The sequence below is a fragment of the Ixodes scapularis genome, unplaced genomic scaffold (assembly GCF_016920785.2).
Source record: "Ixodes scapularis isolate PalLabHiFi unplaced genomic scaffold, ASM1692078v2 PGA_scaffold9__187_contigs__length_104089568, whole genome shotgun sequence".
Taxonomy (NCBI): domain Eukaryota; kingdom Metazoa; phylum Arthropoda; class Arachnida; order Ixodida; family Ixodidae; genus Ixodes; species Ixodes scapularis.
In genome coordinates this window covers 27,993,835-28,009,315 of record NW_024609884.1, presented here as the reverse complement: position 1 = coordinate 28,009,315, position 15,481 = coordinate 27,993,835, and the positions used below count along the sequence as shown (strand labels likewise).

At 43.4% G+C, this 15,481-nt stretch overlaps 1 protein-coding gene across 1 annotated transcript in view; it reads left to right on the top strand.

The window, feature by feature from the left end:
* The first annotated feature begins 506 nt into the window (after positions 1-506).
* LOC8026382 (dynein light chain roadblock-type 1) overlaps positions 507-15,481 on the top strand; it is a 44,672-nt gene continuing 29,697 nt past the window's right edge. The window contains exon 1 of the mRNA XM_029980106.4: positions 507-562. The gene's annotated coding sequence lies outside the window, so the exon portion shown is untranslated. The remainder of the gene's footprint in view (positions 563-15,481) is intronic.

Below are 15,481 nucleotides of genomic sequence, written 5' to 3'. Positions count from 1 at the left end.
TCCGGCGCTCAGTTTCCTCTCAGCTTAAAATCGCCAGTGAAAAGCGCGAAGCAGAATTTAGTTGCCTGAATCATAAAACAGTTGTGACAGATTTTGACGACGGGCAACAGATCTCTATTTGAAACGTGCCAGCTGAGGCGAATATCGCAAAAGTTAATTAATACATGTTAGGTGATTCATTTGCTTATTATCCCTCTGCGCTTGTAATCCAACGTCCGCCGCGGTCGAGAACGTTATCCCGAGGAAATCATTTCTAGATTTTAAGCGCCCTTTTTGTTTAAATTATTCTCAGTCGTCGGTGAAACACCCTGAATAGCGCTTGCATTTTATGGTTTCTTTTTTATCTTCATTTGTCCGCCTCCTTATTGAATAGATACTCTCCGTTACAGCAACAAGCCTATTGCAATATTTTTTTTTCTGGCACTCGTTTTATCATTCTCGTAAGACACGTAACTGATGACTAGGACAAGCTGCAGCAAGACCAGATAACGGCCGAAGAGCAAACGTGCTTTGCTGTCAGTGTCGGTGCACGTATCAGTGAAACAGGAGGGCAAGAAGCCAGTTAAGTACAGCGGCTTATACACTATATTATTAGCACTAATTGTACTGTAGGTATGCAGCTGTTAGTTAATGCACAACTAACGCAAACTTAACGCGCTCATAGTAGCGTTCATGCATCTATATGGTATACTTCATAGCGTGGAACTTCTACTTTGCGTTTATACAAATGAAAAGTATATGTGTCGGTCGTTATTTATTCATTCTTTCTCACATCGGGTTGCGTTGCGTCGAGAACCGAAAGCTAGTCACCGGCACCTCTGTGCTTCGTATGAGCGTGGAATCCAATACAAGGAATCATCTTGGCACGCGATATAAGCAGCAGGAATGTCCTGGTTTCTCGCAGCCGCAACGCAGTCAAACGCAGTGAAACTCAAATGTCTGAACCAGGCTTTACTTTTTTTACAATTATTAATACTATTTCACCTATAAAAATGTAGAGTTTTTCTCACTGCGAAAATGAAATTACGTATCGGCGAACGCTCAGTCTGGGCTAAAATGTAGCGCTAGCGGTTCGGACCAGACATATACACGTTACTCAGAGAAAGTAATTAAGCTAAGTTACTGAGTACTGGCCTCAAAAGTAATTTGAGTCGAGCAGAAATCACTCAAATGGAAAGTAGTTGAGTAAATAACTAACTACCGTAAAAAGTAGCGAATTACTTCTGAAGTTACTTTTATTTTTTATGGTAACAAGAAACAACAGGTTTTGATCCTTTAGCGAAATTTCGCTAGTCAAGTATAAAACGATTTTTTTTTTTCACAGAAATGCTTTAATAGCTAGTTCTGCTTTTGCGCGCCTAATCTTTTTTTTTTTTTTTTTTTTTTTTTTTTAATGATGCATTGCGGATGTATAATATCTACTTTGAGGTTTAGCCCTGCCTGAGCTTAATTTCGCAGACAATGTTTGCTTGTTTACAGTGTTGCACAAAGTAGTTCTAAAAAGTAATTGAAGTAAAGTACAAAGTAACTGACAGTTATGAACTTCAAGCACAAAAGCTCAAGTACACTGGGTGAAATGTTCTTCAAGTAAAGTACTATAAATACAATGTAGTTTCAAAGTAAAGGACAAGTACTTTTTAACACAATCTTTCATGATGCCCTTTCGTCCCCTATACAGAGTTTTTACTTTTTTAAGTGGTATGCATTGGTCCGGGGGTAATGGGAGGTGCACCAGTTTTTTCAGAAATGGCAGCAGATATTTAATAAAGTCAAGTCGTCACAGAGTAGTTGTTTTACTTTCACTGACGAACTATTTAAAGCAATTAACTTATAAGGCACTTATTTGTATCGGTCTTACAGCCGCCATTACTTCACTCAGAGAAATGGCCAGATGACGTCTCGTTTAACGATAGCTCGTTTTCGCATGACAATACGCCTTTTGTTGTTTTCAAATTTGGGGAATGTAATTTGGAGTCGGGAGCTATACTTTCCTCGGAAAGTACTAGAAAAAAAAATACTTTAGTAATGTACAAGTACACGCTCAGAGTGTACTTCAAGTAAAGTAGAAGCTTTGTAAACTTACTCGAATTAGTACTTTAAGTACCATCTACTTAAAGTACTTCCCAGCACTGCTTGTTTATTATTTTCTTTTACCTAAAGACGTTGGGAGAATTAGTAATGTTTTTCGAACGACCTTCGAATCTTAGAAGACGACCTGCATATTTTGAGTTTTTGAAGGAAAGGCAACGCAAAGAGGTCACCTTTGCGTTGCCCTTTAGTACGCGATTCTTCAAGTACAGCACACGGAAGCATCGAATGAGCTTCATAGCGGGTGCTGCATTTGGTTGTCTCTTTTGAGTGAGAATGCTGTGTGTGCACCTCCTGTAATGGGCGAGAGTTCCTGCCTTGGGAAGAACCGGGACAAGCCCTTTTTTTCAAATGCGTCAAGTCTCCTCGAGCTTCGGGACAAAAGTCGGCGCTAATCTTGCAGTTACTCGGCCTCACTCCTCGTGCCTCGCAGCAAGGTTGTTGCAGTGGGGCGCTCGTGAAAATTTTAGTGGCTTTCGGACCCTCCAAACCACTTCTCCCCTCCCCCTCCAATCCCCCCCGCCCCACCTCCTTGGAAATATAAGCTGATCGTCAAACATCTTTTCTTTTTTATGTGCAGGAATGTTTGTTGGTAAGCAAACCTACCACTAAAATTCGAAGGTAATTTGTAATTTCAGTAGAAGTTACTCGGAAAAAGTAATTAAAGTAAACTACAAATTACGCAAATAAAAATGTAATTGAAATTTACCAAGCTACTAAGAAAAGTAGTTGAATTACAGTAGCTTGAGTAGAGTAGTTGAACTACGTACAAGTCTGGTTCGGACCAGATAGCAAAGTATCAGAGCTTGCCCTTATTTTGTTCAAAAGTTCTAGGCAATTTTCGAATATTTTCCTTGGGAAATAGGGAATATGGAGGTGAATGGCGTCAGCAGGAACGGGCCCCATTATCCCGTTGAAAGTTCAGAAAATCCCTTATAACCTAGGAATAAGAAATGACGGTTAGTTCTGAAACTTTGGTATCTGATCCGGACCGCTAGCATTACAGTTGGACGAGAACTGAGCGTTCGGCGATGCGTAGATTAGTTTTGCGGTGAATAAAACACAATTTCTTTAATTAATTTTATTGAGTAGTTTAATACAATTAATAGTACTCCACCTCAAGGTCAAGAAAAGCAGCTGGTCAAGTTCCTCCCGCGAAGCCCACCACTCTTTCCCCTTTACCAGAGCGAACGCCCGAGAGGAGGCGAGACGAGGCGAGGAGGGACCTGCACACCTCGGTCACGTCTCCTCTCCGGACTTGGCTCTGGTAAAGTGTAAAGAGGGGAGGGCTTCGCGGGAGGACCTTGTCCAGCTGCTTTTCTTGACCTGCAAAAGAGTCAACGACGTAAGAGCGATAAACTGGCAGCTGAAAGTGACCCCCGATGGGCCGCCGCCATGCTGTACTTTTTTTTTTTTTTGCCACTATACACGTGACCTTATCATTTTGCACTTATTCGCGACTCCAGCAAAACGGACGCCACCAAGCGGGATAACTGGGCGCAAGGCGGAACAGGTCGCTTTGCCCCCCCTCCGCGTCCCTGGTGGCTTTCGCGGACACGTGTTGTCGGCGCGGTGGCGAACAATGTAATTTGACCAAGGTCTGAATATTTCTTACGTTTGCCTGAGTGTTCATTAGTGTGGTGAAGCCTCAGTAGATTGTTTCCTTCCATCACGTGTTTGAAAGCCCGTTTGCTCCACCACACGCGGTCGCGTGCTTTCGATTTCTTGGATGGGGAGGAATTACGGGAAAACGTTTTAATTTCTTGTCTGTCTCGAATCACATTCAAAGTGAGGACTACATGGTCACTGATAAGTGGTTTCTTTATAAGGATGTAGAACGGTGGACTGAGGACGGCAGACGAGGTGTTTCACTGGAGGGAACACCAATGTTGCAGTCAAGTGAATGGGAAGGTTCGATAGCTGCTTTTCTCGAGTTTGGTTGTGTTCGATCAGCTTCAAGTTTGAGCCGCCCACGCCGGTCAGTGCGTTCGCTATTCATCTTGGTTGCTTTTCACCGAAAAAGCCTCTGGAACACACCGAAGGACTTGGGCTGATTTCGCAATTACTTGATTCTGGAAAACCTGCTCGCTGCATACGATTAATGAGGGGAATTGTCTGCTTTCAAAAGATGGGGGACGCGTCTCGCAAAGTTAGAAGCTGTCACGGCATTATGATCTATCGCGCCTCCAATATTTATATTATACCCCCGTCGAAGCCAGCAGCAATATACGTCTACATTGCTCAGGTTGACCGGCCACAAAAAATACACATTTTCTCCGTTCAGGATTCGAAGACAAGTTCAATGCAGAGAGATTCTGCGTGAATCTTCGATGAAGACTCTCTTCATTTTGTCCGCATTTGTCTCCGTGCTACCGGCTAGAACAATTTTGCTGAGTTTAAGTAGTATCTCTCTGTCTAAAAATATACTTTTATTCAGCAGTACGCCAGTCAATTAAGCTCATATTTCAACCCGAAGAATATACTAATATCTCTTTAGTGGGACATAGTACGTAATATATTACATAACCCGCATATTCGTCAAAATGACTTCTCGATTGGTACTAAAACTGAATTGAAATACGAGTATCAACTGCTTAGTGGGGCGCCAGCGGGTTAACATGCTCCTTGGCTCAAGAAGCGCTTGCTTAATTTTCGTAATTTTCCTGCAGCCTGTGTTGTTGACCGAGCAGACGACTGGAGCTGTTTCTTAAACGCGGATACGCACAAAAGCTCGATTTTGCGGACAGATTAGTCGCATGGTCAAGGCATGCGAGTTAGATTAAAATTAATTACTCTCGGTGGAACAATTCTGAAGTCATCACCGCTTTCCTTAGATGATCAAAACTGATTCGAGTCTATTACCGTCTCTCCGGTAATATGCTCTGCAAGTTTATGTGCACCGGCTACACTTGACCGTCGCAGTTCAAATACCTTTAAAATTGGGCATTGAACAAATGAATGCGCCACCCGTTCAGGCGCCCCGTCCGAGCCGACGCGACCTTGACCCAGCCGCCATGTTTATTTGGTGGTGGCGCCCCCTATAGGTCGCTGGAGTCACGAATATTTTACCGAAGTACCGCGCACAAATAATTGCTTATTTATGTTTGATAACAGTACCGACGAGATAAGTTATGTTTCGTTTGTTTTAAGTCCAAAACGTGCTTTTACGACAAAAACTCGGGCAGCTTCGCAATGGCTCCGCTAGATGTCGTCAGCCGCGGTGCTGTATTTTAGGTTTTACAGCGAAGCTGTTTATCGCTAGGGTTCCGTGGATTTTTCTTGTGCGTCAACAAAAACTCTACGCTCGCACGCTGCACGCATCGCACGCACACGCCTTCCCCGTATAAAAGATTCGAAGTAAATAACCAAAATAAAGCGTTGACGAACACGTAGGCAAAATGACATTTGTTTTGGGCTTTTGCTTTAGAAGAGTTACTGCTGCAGGTGCCGGAACGCTCGGCGCGTGGAACACCATTCCCTGCATTCTCCTTGATGTTTGGGTAATTTAGCAATAGGTTTATTCAGTAGATTAGTTATCAATGGGCATCATTTTAAAGATCAGTAGACTCTCAGGTAGAAAATAAAGGTTTCTCAAAGATTTGCCGCTATGCGACCCGCGTCGGCCTTGTCTACGCTCGCACCGCCCTCTCTTTGCCGTCGTTCCAAGCGCTTGCGTGCCTAGTTTCCCTTCCTTTCGCTTTCCTGGGGTGGACCGTGGAGGTCCCGTCGCACGTGTCTACTTTCCGCCGGGTGGCGGTCCCGTCGGGCGTGTCTAGTATCCTCCGGCTCCTTGGGGCAGCGATAGTCGTCCAAGCGAAATAATGACCACCGATCAAGACGACATTAAATGTGTGTGTGTATTTTTCGTCACGATGAGCACCGATCAAGACAATAAATGCGTTCGCACCTTTGCTCAAAATTCTGTAACACGGCTGTGTCGTGTGCTAAACAGCTTCTCTGGTCATCCACCTTCTCAGAGTGCAAATGGCTCATGGCTTTTCTTCTTCTTCTTTTTTTTTTTTTTTTTTTTTTTTTTTTTATTGGAGCTAGACACTGATTTTTGAGGCTGAAATGGAAAAAATAGTTAATTGTATTTTCTACAGCGATCGCAATACAAATCTGGGCTCAGTTTTGTGTAAGGGTGAGGATTTGGTACGGTCACGTGTCTAGTGGTCAAAATTGTACAACATGGCGGCGGCCTAGTGGGGCTCACGTTTGCCTGGTGAACGAGATACCATTATTAAAAATCAAAAGCGCAAACACCAAGAAAAGGAGAGGGGACAGGACAGAGCGCTTTTGATTTTTAATAATGTAGAGCCAACTAGGCCCAACAGTTAATTTTGAACGAGATACCAGTTTCTCGCTCTCAGCCGCTCTAACGCGTTGAAAAGAGGATACATTTCGTTTCAGCTTAAGTGCAGGCGCAGCCGACGCTGCGATCTCATAAAACCAATCAAGCAGTGTCAAAAGCGCAGGTCACGGGGCATTTTCTTTTTACGATTTGCTCAGTGATGGTTGAACACGTTCGGAAACATGACGAACACCATGATGACCAACTTTTGACTCTGTCTGATTGGTCAGCTTGTAGCGTCGGCTGCGTCTGGACTTAAGGTGAAGCCAAGTATAACACGTTACTAGGCCTCGGATCCCGGAAGTTTTACCACTGTGTCATTCCTATCTAAGAGTGATACAGTTTGCGTAACCTCAATGAAAAAGAAGATAAGCGTTTTACTTGAATGTCTATAGTCGGTGACAGGTTAAGAGGGCGCGGTACCTCTATTTATTCGTCCGTTTCAGCCACCAGATGGCGCGCGGCTCGAAACGTGGTTGAACGCGCAACTTCTAGATGGCGCCAGTATCGAGGTGTGAAAAGGCCCGCGTTATCCGCTGCGTGAAATAGATCCCGAAATGTGCCGTGTTCTCCCGGCGGAGGAAGTTTCTCCCTCCCTCGCGCGCGCTTGGTATGTACGCGCGGTGGCCGAGTCCGGCCTCTGCGCTGTGTGATGCAGTGGGTGGCGCTCGTTTCTGTTCGGAGGTAGGAATAAAAATGCCGGTCCCCTTTTTTACGACGCTCGTTTCTATAGCTTGTTTTTTTTTTTTTTTTTTTATCTCAAGTGACCTACAGTCGAAATCGTCCTTTGCGGTGAGCGATTGAGAGTCAGGTAGCATTTTATTTGGGTCAGCACTACACGTTCAATGGAGACCTCGGGCGGCGATGTAAATATGCATAGCTCCCCAAAGTGTGTCCAAGGTGCGCAATGACAATTGGAAAGGGTATTGAAGGCGCGCGACCGTCGGTTGGTAAAATACGTGCGTTAGATTCACTTATTCAGTCTAATCATTTTTGCCAACGTCTTTTATCTGTTTCGACAAATGACATGGTCGAGTCTATTGATAACCTTAGTTAGATTGGACGTACGGAGTGTCCGGGCTTTAAATAAATTTGCTTCGTTTATGTGAATGAATAACTGTTTTCTCTTTTCCGTGCTCGGTGCTATGCAAAAATCGCTGAGATGTTATGGTAGCTCAGTGTGGCGGCGTTTTGCACGCTGACTCGCTATTGCCTTCGCTGTGCACAATATGTGTTCAGATGGAATGTGCCAAATCGTATTTCCGATCGATATGATAGATTTACTTTGCTACAGTGTTAATTATATTTTCCTGATTTAAACTGGTTCGTCCCTGATCTGAGCCTAAGTTCAAATTCGAAGGGCAGACAGACTTAGCGTCGTAACAGCCGTAATGCGCAGAAAGAAATTAGTATCATGAAAGAAAAACAAAGGGTACGAGGTGGCTCAGTGTTATAGAAGTAATGAGTGTGCAAAGGATGCCATCGTACGTGTTTTTTTTTTTAACTCTCCGCATCGTTGAGAAACGCTCAAGGTACCAGCAAAGACAGCGAGCTGGCGTGAAATTTCCATCGAGCGGAAAACGAGTGTCATTTTTATTTCATCATGCGCTTTCATTTTGATATGGCTCAAAATGGGCGCGAAATAGTAACAGGTAAGGCAACAAAATTTAGATGTTAGGTCTGGAGCACCGCCATACTCAGCCGTGTTGGGGGCATCTCTCGCGAGTCAATACGGCAAAGGTATTGCGCGTCGAACTGTACGTGAGAGTTATCCATTTCAGCGAAACCTTGATTTCGCAAAACTATTGTGGCTCGAGTCGTGGCTTCCAATACTTGGAAGCCACGAGCGAGAAATAAATGACAGTTGATTTTGAAGGACAAACGCGACGTGGAAACCCATAAAAGAGAGTTCCAATAAGACGAGAGCTTCCCCTTCTCTTCAAGTGCGTGGGTTACGCTCTCAATCCTGCACCTGTGGTAACACTGCAGGCTCCTAAAATCGTTTTGAAAACGTTCCTGATCGCAACAACTTTTTTTTTTGTTGAGGCGCTATTTTATTTTTTTTTTTTTTTTATTTTTGTGTACCTTGATACCCCATCAGCGCAAAAACTACCATAAACTAAAAAAAAAAAAAATAGTGGGCATACAACGACAACGCACCCACTGGGACCCGGGTCAAGGCAAGAACAACTAACTACTAAAAGGGGAAAAAAATCATGTTCGCATGGGATCCGGCCAACTCGTCGAAAGCCAACTCGTCGACGGCCAACTCGTCGACGGCCCATTCGTCGAATAGGGCAATCCGTATTAGGGCAATTCGTCGAAGGGCAACTTGTCGAAAGGGAAAATTGGTCGAAGGGCGATTCGTCGAATGGGTTGAATGACGGTTGAAGGTTCCATTTTCTCTTTTGACCTACATTTTCATTTGTGTTTGGATTAGGGTCAGCGCCTTTGTTAAGTTACAAGACTGAAGGAAAAATTACAAGAAGGCAAAGACAGGAGAGAACCTTTAGACAAGTTGAAAAATGTGCCGTCTCACGATCGTCCCTTTGTTACTTTTTTTATTACTTATTTTGTAATGAGCCGCCGCAGACTGTCGCCGCGAACGGCGTGAACAGGTGGGCCAGGTGGGTCGACAATTTTGTAATGAGCCGCCGCAAACTGTCACCGCGAAGCGGCGTCAACTGATGGGCCGGGTAGGCCGGGTAGAATAACACGCGCCCCAGTAATACACGAGCGACGCAATGACCCTGCCCCACTGTACCGTGAAAGTGGCGAAAGCGGCAAATTGTTACCCTCGACAAGAAGAGCAGACGGGAGGTGAGTTTTTTAAGGAAAGCGCCAATTGTACATATTTCTTTTACCAAAGAGTTACAGATAAAAGAACACGGATTATTATAGGGCAATATTTGCTTTAAAATTTAAATAATAATATCTTTTTGGCTTTAAAAAAGCGGTGACCAGTTGGCCTCTTCGACGAGTTTTCCTTCGACGAGTTGCCCTATGACGAATGGGCCTATTCGACGAATGGGCCGCTGACGAATTGGCCGTCGACGAGTTGGCTTTCGACGAGTTGGCCTAGACCCTGTTCGCATACACAGACAGAACGCCTCCATCGAAAGAAATGAATCATGCGCTTCTTCTGCCAGTCTCGTTGTGCGTCTGTCAAAAGCCACAAAGGAGGAAGACAGTCAGCGCCTACACCACTCCCCTCCCCCCCCCCCCCCCCCCCCCCCACCACCACCCCTAAAAAGAAGAAAAGAAAGGTTTCTTGGGCGCGCGCGCGGTCGCCCAAGCGATGACCTTGGAAGGGTATGCGATTGTAGCACGTTTGTCCCCCGGTTGTGCCCCTGTCTCAAATGCCACGGTCCGTTTCTCCCAAGTGCCAGTCTTATCTTCCCGAGTATCAACTCCGCAGTGATTCTGAATCATTCCGATGCTTTCCAACGTTGCAAAACTGTTAGACGAATATTTGCACAGAAGTATACACTGTTCGCAGAACTATCTACGGCGCTAAAATTCAAAAGCGCCGTGTTGGATTCGGGAACTCGTGTAGGTTTAGCTCATTGTTGGAACATTCTTATTCGCACGATGAACTCCACAAAACGTGTAAATATTAGAATGAACTTTCCAGAGAACGATAGTTGTTGTCGGGGTTCCAGGCGACCGGACAGGTCGCAATTATTGGCTGATTAAAAATTTTATTTCATAATCACAATCGTATCATCAAGGGCACGCCATTTCCTCATCACTTCTTCTACGAAAAGAGTTGCTGTATTCGTAGCACACACAGACGGAAACGGTTGAGACTGTGCCCAAATAATATCTTCTTTTGGCAGGTACTGCGCAGCGATTACACACAATGCCTCTAACATAAACATGCTGCTCCACATGTCTATTCACAAGATGCAATACATCGTTCTCCCAACTTTGTTGAAATGGGCATGAAAGCGCGTAACCGTCACTTTTTTGAAGTTCTACTTAGAGGTGAAGTGTTTACCGTAAAAAGTCGTTAATTATTTATTTTTTTCCGTTCCACTACACAGCTCGATTCACTTAAATTTTTGTTTTTATATCGTCTCTACAGCGCTTTTACGTCGGTACTTTAGTGTTAGAGGACATCACATAATGTGCGAATAAAAAAAACAAAAAAAAACAAAAACGGTAGGATCGATGCTGCATAGCCTTTTTTTTTTTGTGGACATCAAGAAAAAAAAAAAGATAGTAGTTGTCTTCACTTCGCACTGCATGTTTTAGCACGGAAGTTCCTATTTGGTTATGATGTCTTTATTTTCTTACAAATTGTATACAGTAATTTAATTTACCGAATTACAAAAACGTCGAAATTGTATAATTGCTTTTCGTTGGGACGCCATGACGACAGCGACACTCGTGTTCCCTCGTGGTTTTCGCCAGCATTTCTACGATGAATTGCCAGGATCGCGAGATGCAACAGCGTGACACTCCGTCTTCTGTGACGTCATTTGTTGCACTTCGGGACCACTTTTGATGTATGGCCAGCATAAGGCGCTAAACACACCGGTCGGAGACGCGCTGCAGGTGCCATAGTACTGCTCCTAAAAGTAGCTGTCACGTGCTTTGCTCCGCGACTGTGATTCCCTCACAGCAGCTCTGACTGAGGGTTGCCAAATTACGGTGAAACGGAGTATAGACAAAACAGACCGGAAACGAGCTGCCAGCATACGATAGTCAAACTCCAACAAAAAGGATTAGTTTCTTTCCAAGCTGGACGACATTTACCGGGCATCTTTAGAGCTGCGAAGCTCAAAATCACGCGTGCTCATAAGATTTTTTTTTTCGCGTGTTTGTGATTTTTATGATGTCCTGCAAGCAAGAAAAAAAATATATATGGTGAAGTCACTCCGAGGGGGTACCGATAACTGCGAGCCACGAACATGAAGGATTCGCTAACATCCGTCAGGAGTGTGAACGGTAAATCGTCACGCAAACATATTCTCACAAGCTGCAAATATTTATTTGGCTTAGCAAGTAGAATATACTAACGACATGTGAATATTGTATACAAGATACCATTTCTCGGTTCTTCAAAACCATTTCCCTAGTCTGCAGCGGTCGCGCTACGGGCCGCGGCTAGCCGTGCCCTTGATAGACTACGGAGCTGCGTTGTGTCGTCTGCTACATGTACCGCCAACAGGAGAGCGATAGCTCTGCGTGCTCCACAGATGCGTGTTGCGGTATAACTCTGTACGTCTGTCCTAGAAGAAGACAAAAAGATAGGCTCTGTGACCCCCTCCTAAGCTAACAAAAACAAACTGAAGTATACTCGTTTGGACTGAAAGGTTTACAAAATAGTGACCAGACATTGGAAAAGCATATGTCACAGAACTTGGTTTATGAAATGGCATCATTGTTTCGAGCAAGAAATCACCTGCTCACCACTGGGACGATGAAATCGTCACTATTTATTGCGTCAGGTATATTTGCGCTCATGAAGAAAAATCTGAACACATATCCTTCTCCCAAAGTCCTATGTCGAATAATAAACACTTTATTAAACATCTATACACAAATAACTCATTTTTTTCTACACTTGTTTATACACGTTAATTAAACGACGACAAACCGCATTTTTGATTAGATCTTGATGTCTACACCAACTACATTCATATTTTTAGGGCTTTATTGAACGATAACTTCAACTATAGTTAATGGAACACGATGGCTCGATCTCAACAAAAACCTCAACGTGCGAAGCTTCCACAGACGGTCGCTTGCGAGTATTCTCAAAGTGAGACTTCAGAAGCTTTCGCTTGCCATAGGGAGCTTGATTTCGACTACAGCACTGCACGGGCCCGGAAAGCGCGGAGCGCGCTGCTGTGGGGAGAGGTTGACTTACAAGATGACGTGTTACGTGGTCACGTAAGATGGCGTCATTTCGTGCAGCGTGATCACGTAAGATGACGTCATTTCGTGTAACGAGATCATGTAAGATGACGTGTTTGTGTCACGTGATCACGTAAGATGACGTCAGTTCGTATGAACTGACGTCATCTTACGACAACGCCAACAACATTAGTGCCGTCCGGAATCATTGACCTTAGAAACGCGCCTCTTCGCTTGAAGAGCTGATATGCGTTGATTGTTATTTGTTTCTTTTGCCTACTACAGACCATTCAAAAACTCGCCTTCTGGGTGCCACCAACTTCGTCTACTGGGCAGTGAAGCGCGTTCGAGCGTGCGCAATACCTCTCTAGGCCGAAAGATTGTACACTTTGTATGTGTTCACAGCTCAATGACTTAGGCATTTTTCGTCAGGACAGATGCTCCCACGAGAAGAGCGTAATGGATATGTGAATAGAATTGGAAATTTGAAATGTTCTTGTCCAGTCGCATTTTTCTTTGGTTATCAACGCTTTTTAGCGTCATCACAAGACGTTCAACCCATAATACACTGGTGATTAAAAAATAAGCACCGAAAAACATGCACCGATTTTCGCTCAAAAATAAACACCGGAAAAAACATACCGTAATCATTACCCATGTCACCTTTTTGGGTGATATGTGAATTTCCAGAAGAACAGCGAGTTATCACCCTCCCCTAGGAATACCCTGACTACGGAGCAGGCGACCCGTTTTTCCCCGCGTTAGATTGCGGTGACCACGAATCGTACGGGGGTCACAGGACGTTTGTGAAAAATAAAAAGGAGGAAATCAACGATCTACTCTGTGCACGCTTCATCCCCGATTTCCACGACCCCAAGGCCGAAGGACGTTTGTGTGAAGGATAACGATAAAATAAAACTTTGCGTCAAATAAAAAGCCCGTTTTTAAAAGAAAAAAAGAAGTAGAAACAAGCACAACGCGTTGACGGACCGCGAGGTTGTGGAACACCTCGCAGTCCGCTTGCCACAGGACGGTTGTCTTCGACCCATAGCTCCAAGGTGAATTTGCCACTTGCGAAAACACGGAGACCTACCCAGCGAGAACCAGGAAAGCAAGACACGCACACTGACGCCTCGGCGTGCACAATGAAACAGGATACGGGCGCGGAATACGGCCGCGGAAGAACACCTCGCACAGTGCCGATCCGGCCGATCTCCGAACGGACGATTTCGCATTTCGTGGACAGCGAGCGCCACCGCACGGGAGAGAGAGGTACCTTAAAAACGACGAAAACAAGCACCGACACCTTGGATCTTTATATTTGCTGTAGTTACGGAACAAATCGACTTACATGAATAATTTGAATATTATTCGATTCCGTAATAAATTTAGAAGACATTAAGCGCAATACTTCTTATGTTTGAATTTAGATAATTTTGTAAATTCGCTCCGAACGCAACAGTGCCAAATTAGCCGATTTTGACCATTTTCATGTATTTTTAAAGAATATAATTAAATTTATGATGAAACATTTGTTGCGCTTAGTGTCTCGATAATGACTCAATGTCTTTAAAGCCGAAATTTTCAAGAAGATCCGCGCAGCCGCTATTATCTGAAATTTTTTTTAATTTGGTGAAAAACCTCATGTATTCTCTATGGGGCTCTGAGGTGCACCCCCTCTTAAGAGTAAAGTGGAAGCTCCTCCCACCTCTTTCCACTTGAGCGGAGCGAATGTCGTAGAAGAGGTGACCTCCTCTCCAGCGTTCGCTCTGCTCAAGTGGAAAGAGGTGGGAGGAGATTCCTGTCACCGACTGTAATGCGACACAACAACAACAACTACAACCACAATAATAGTAGTAATAATAATAGTTTATTTACCATAAGTACATATACATACACATCCATACACACATAAATGCACGCATATAAACAATGAGGCAGTTTCCCGTCAAATTGTTTTCAATAAGTTTGAATTAGTTCTAGTTTTTTTTTTTTTGTATGCGTACAAGAATAACAAAAAATATGCTGCACTCCTTACATAATGCATAGAGGAACATTCCGTTAGAAGAAAATCAAGGTAATAAAAAAAAAAAAACTTTTATTTCGAAAACAGTTTCGCAGCTCACGTGTACTAGTGAGTATAATATCAATATTTGAATGCATGAATGTATTCAGCAACATAGGCAGGGTCCTTTTTCATCATTTGGAGTCCATAATCCGTGCCAGAAGTTTCTATTACCCCAAAAGTTAGATGGCGAGTATAATTTGTCAATGCCCTCTTTATAAGGGATGACAAGCCTAATAAAAAAACCATGCATATCCGAGTATTCGTTTTTTGTATTTAACTCTAAGCCGGTATCCGTATTGTTCATGTATTTTCAAAAACCCCGGTTTCTAACAAAATTGCTCGGTGTGAAAGTTATTTGGTACGTTACATACAAGCCGTAACGCTCTTTTCTGTAGTAAAAATATTTTATGTAGATTTGTTTTAGTGGTAGTACCCTAGACCAGATGGCAATAGTTCAAGTGAGGTACGAATAGTGTGTTATTGAGGAATAATTTGGCGCTTAATGGAAGTGCTAGGCGATGTTGGTGTAATAAATCAATGATGCAGGCAAGTTTAGAAGTAATGTGATCTATCTGATTAGTCCAAGTAATATGACTTTAAAGAAAATAAAAAAAAATACTCCCAAAGTTTTTAATATAGGTACTATTTCGGTGGGGGAAGAATGAAGGATTATATTACTGGAAAAGCTAACATCCCTGTTTTTGGGGCTAAAGGACTTGGCTTTTGGTTTGGCTTTATTTTCTAAAAGGATATTTGAGGTAGACCAACTTTCTAGTTTTCTTAGGATGCCATTAGCTGTTTTGTACATTGTCGTTGCAATTTTGAGCGGATAAACAGATTCTAGTGTCTTTAGCGTAAATGATGAATTTTGTCTGTGATGAAATCTTAACAATGTCGTTTATGTATACTATGTTAAAAAGCAACGGTCCGAGAATACTACCCTGTGGTACGCCAGGTGTTATAGGTTTTATATCGGAGATGTGACCGTTAATATTGATATACTAACGGCGGTTGGCTATGTAGGACCTTATGAGAAGTGCCGCATGTCTTCTAATGTCGTAAATATGAAGCTTCTGAAGGACCAGCTCGTGATTAATAAAATCAAATGC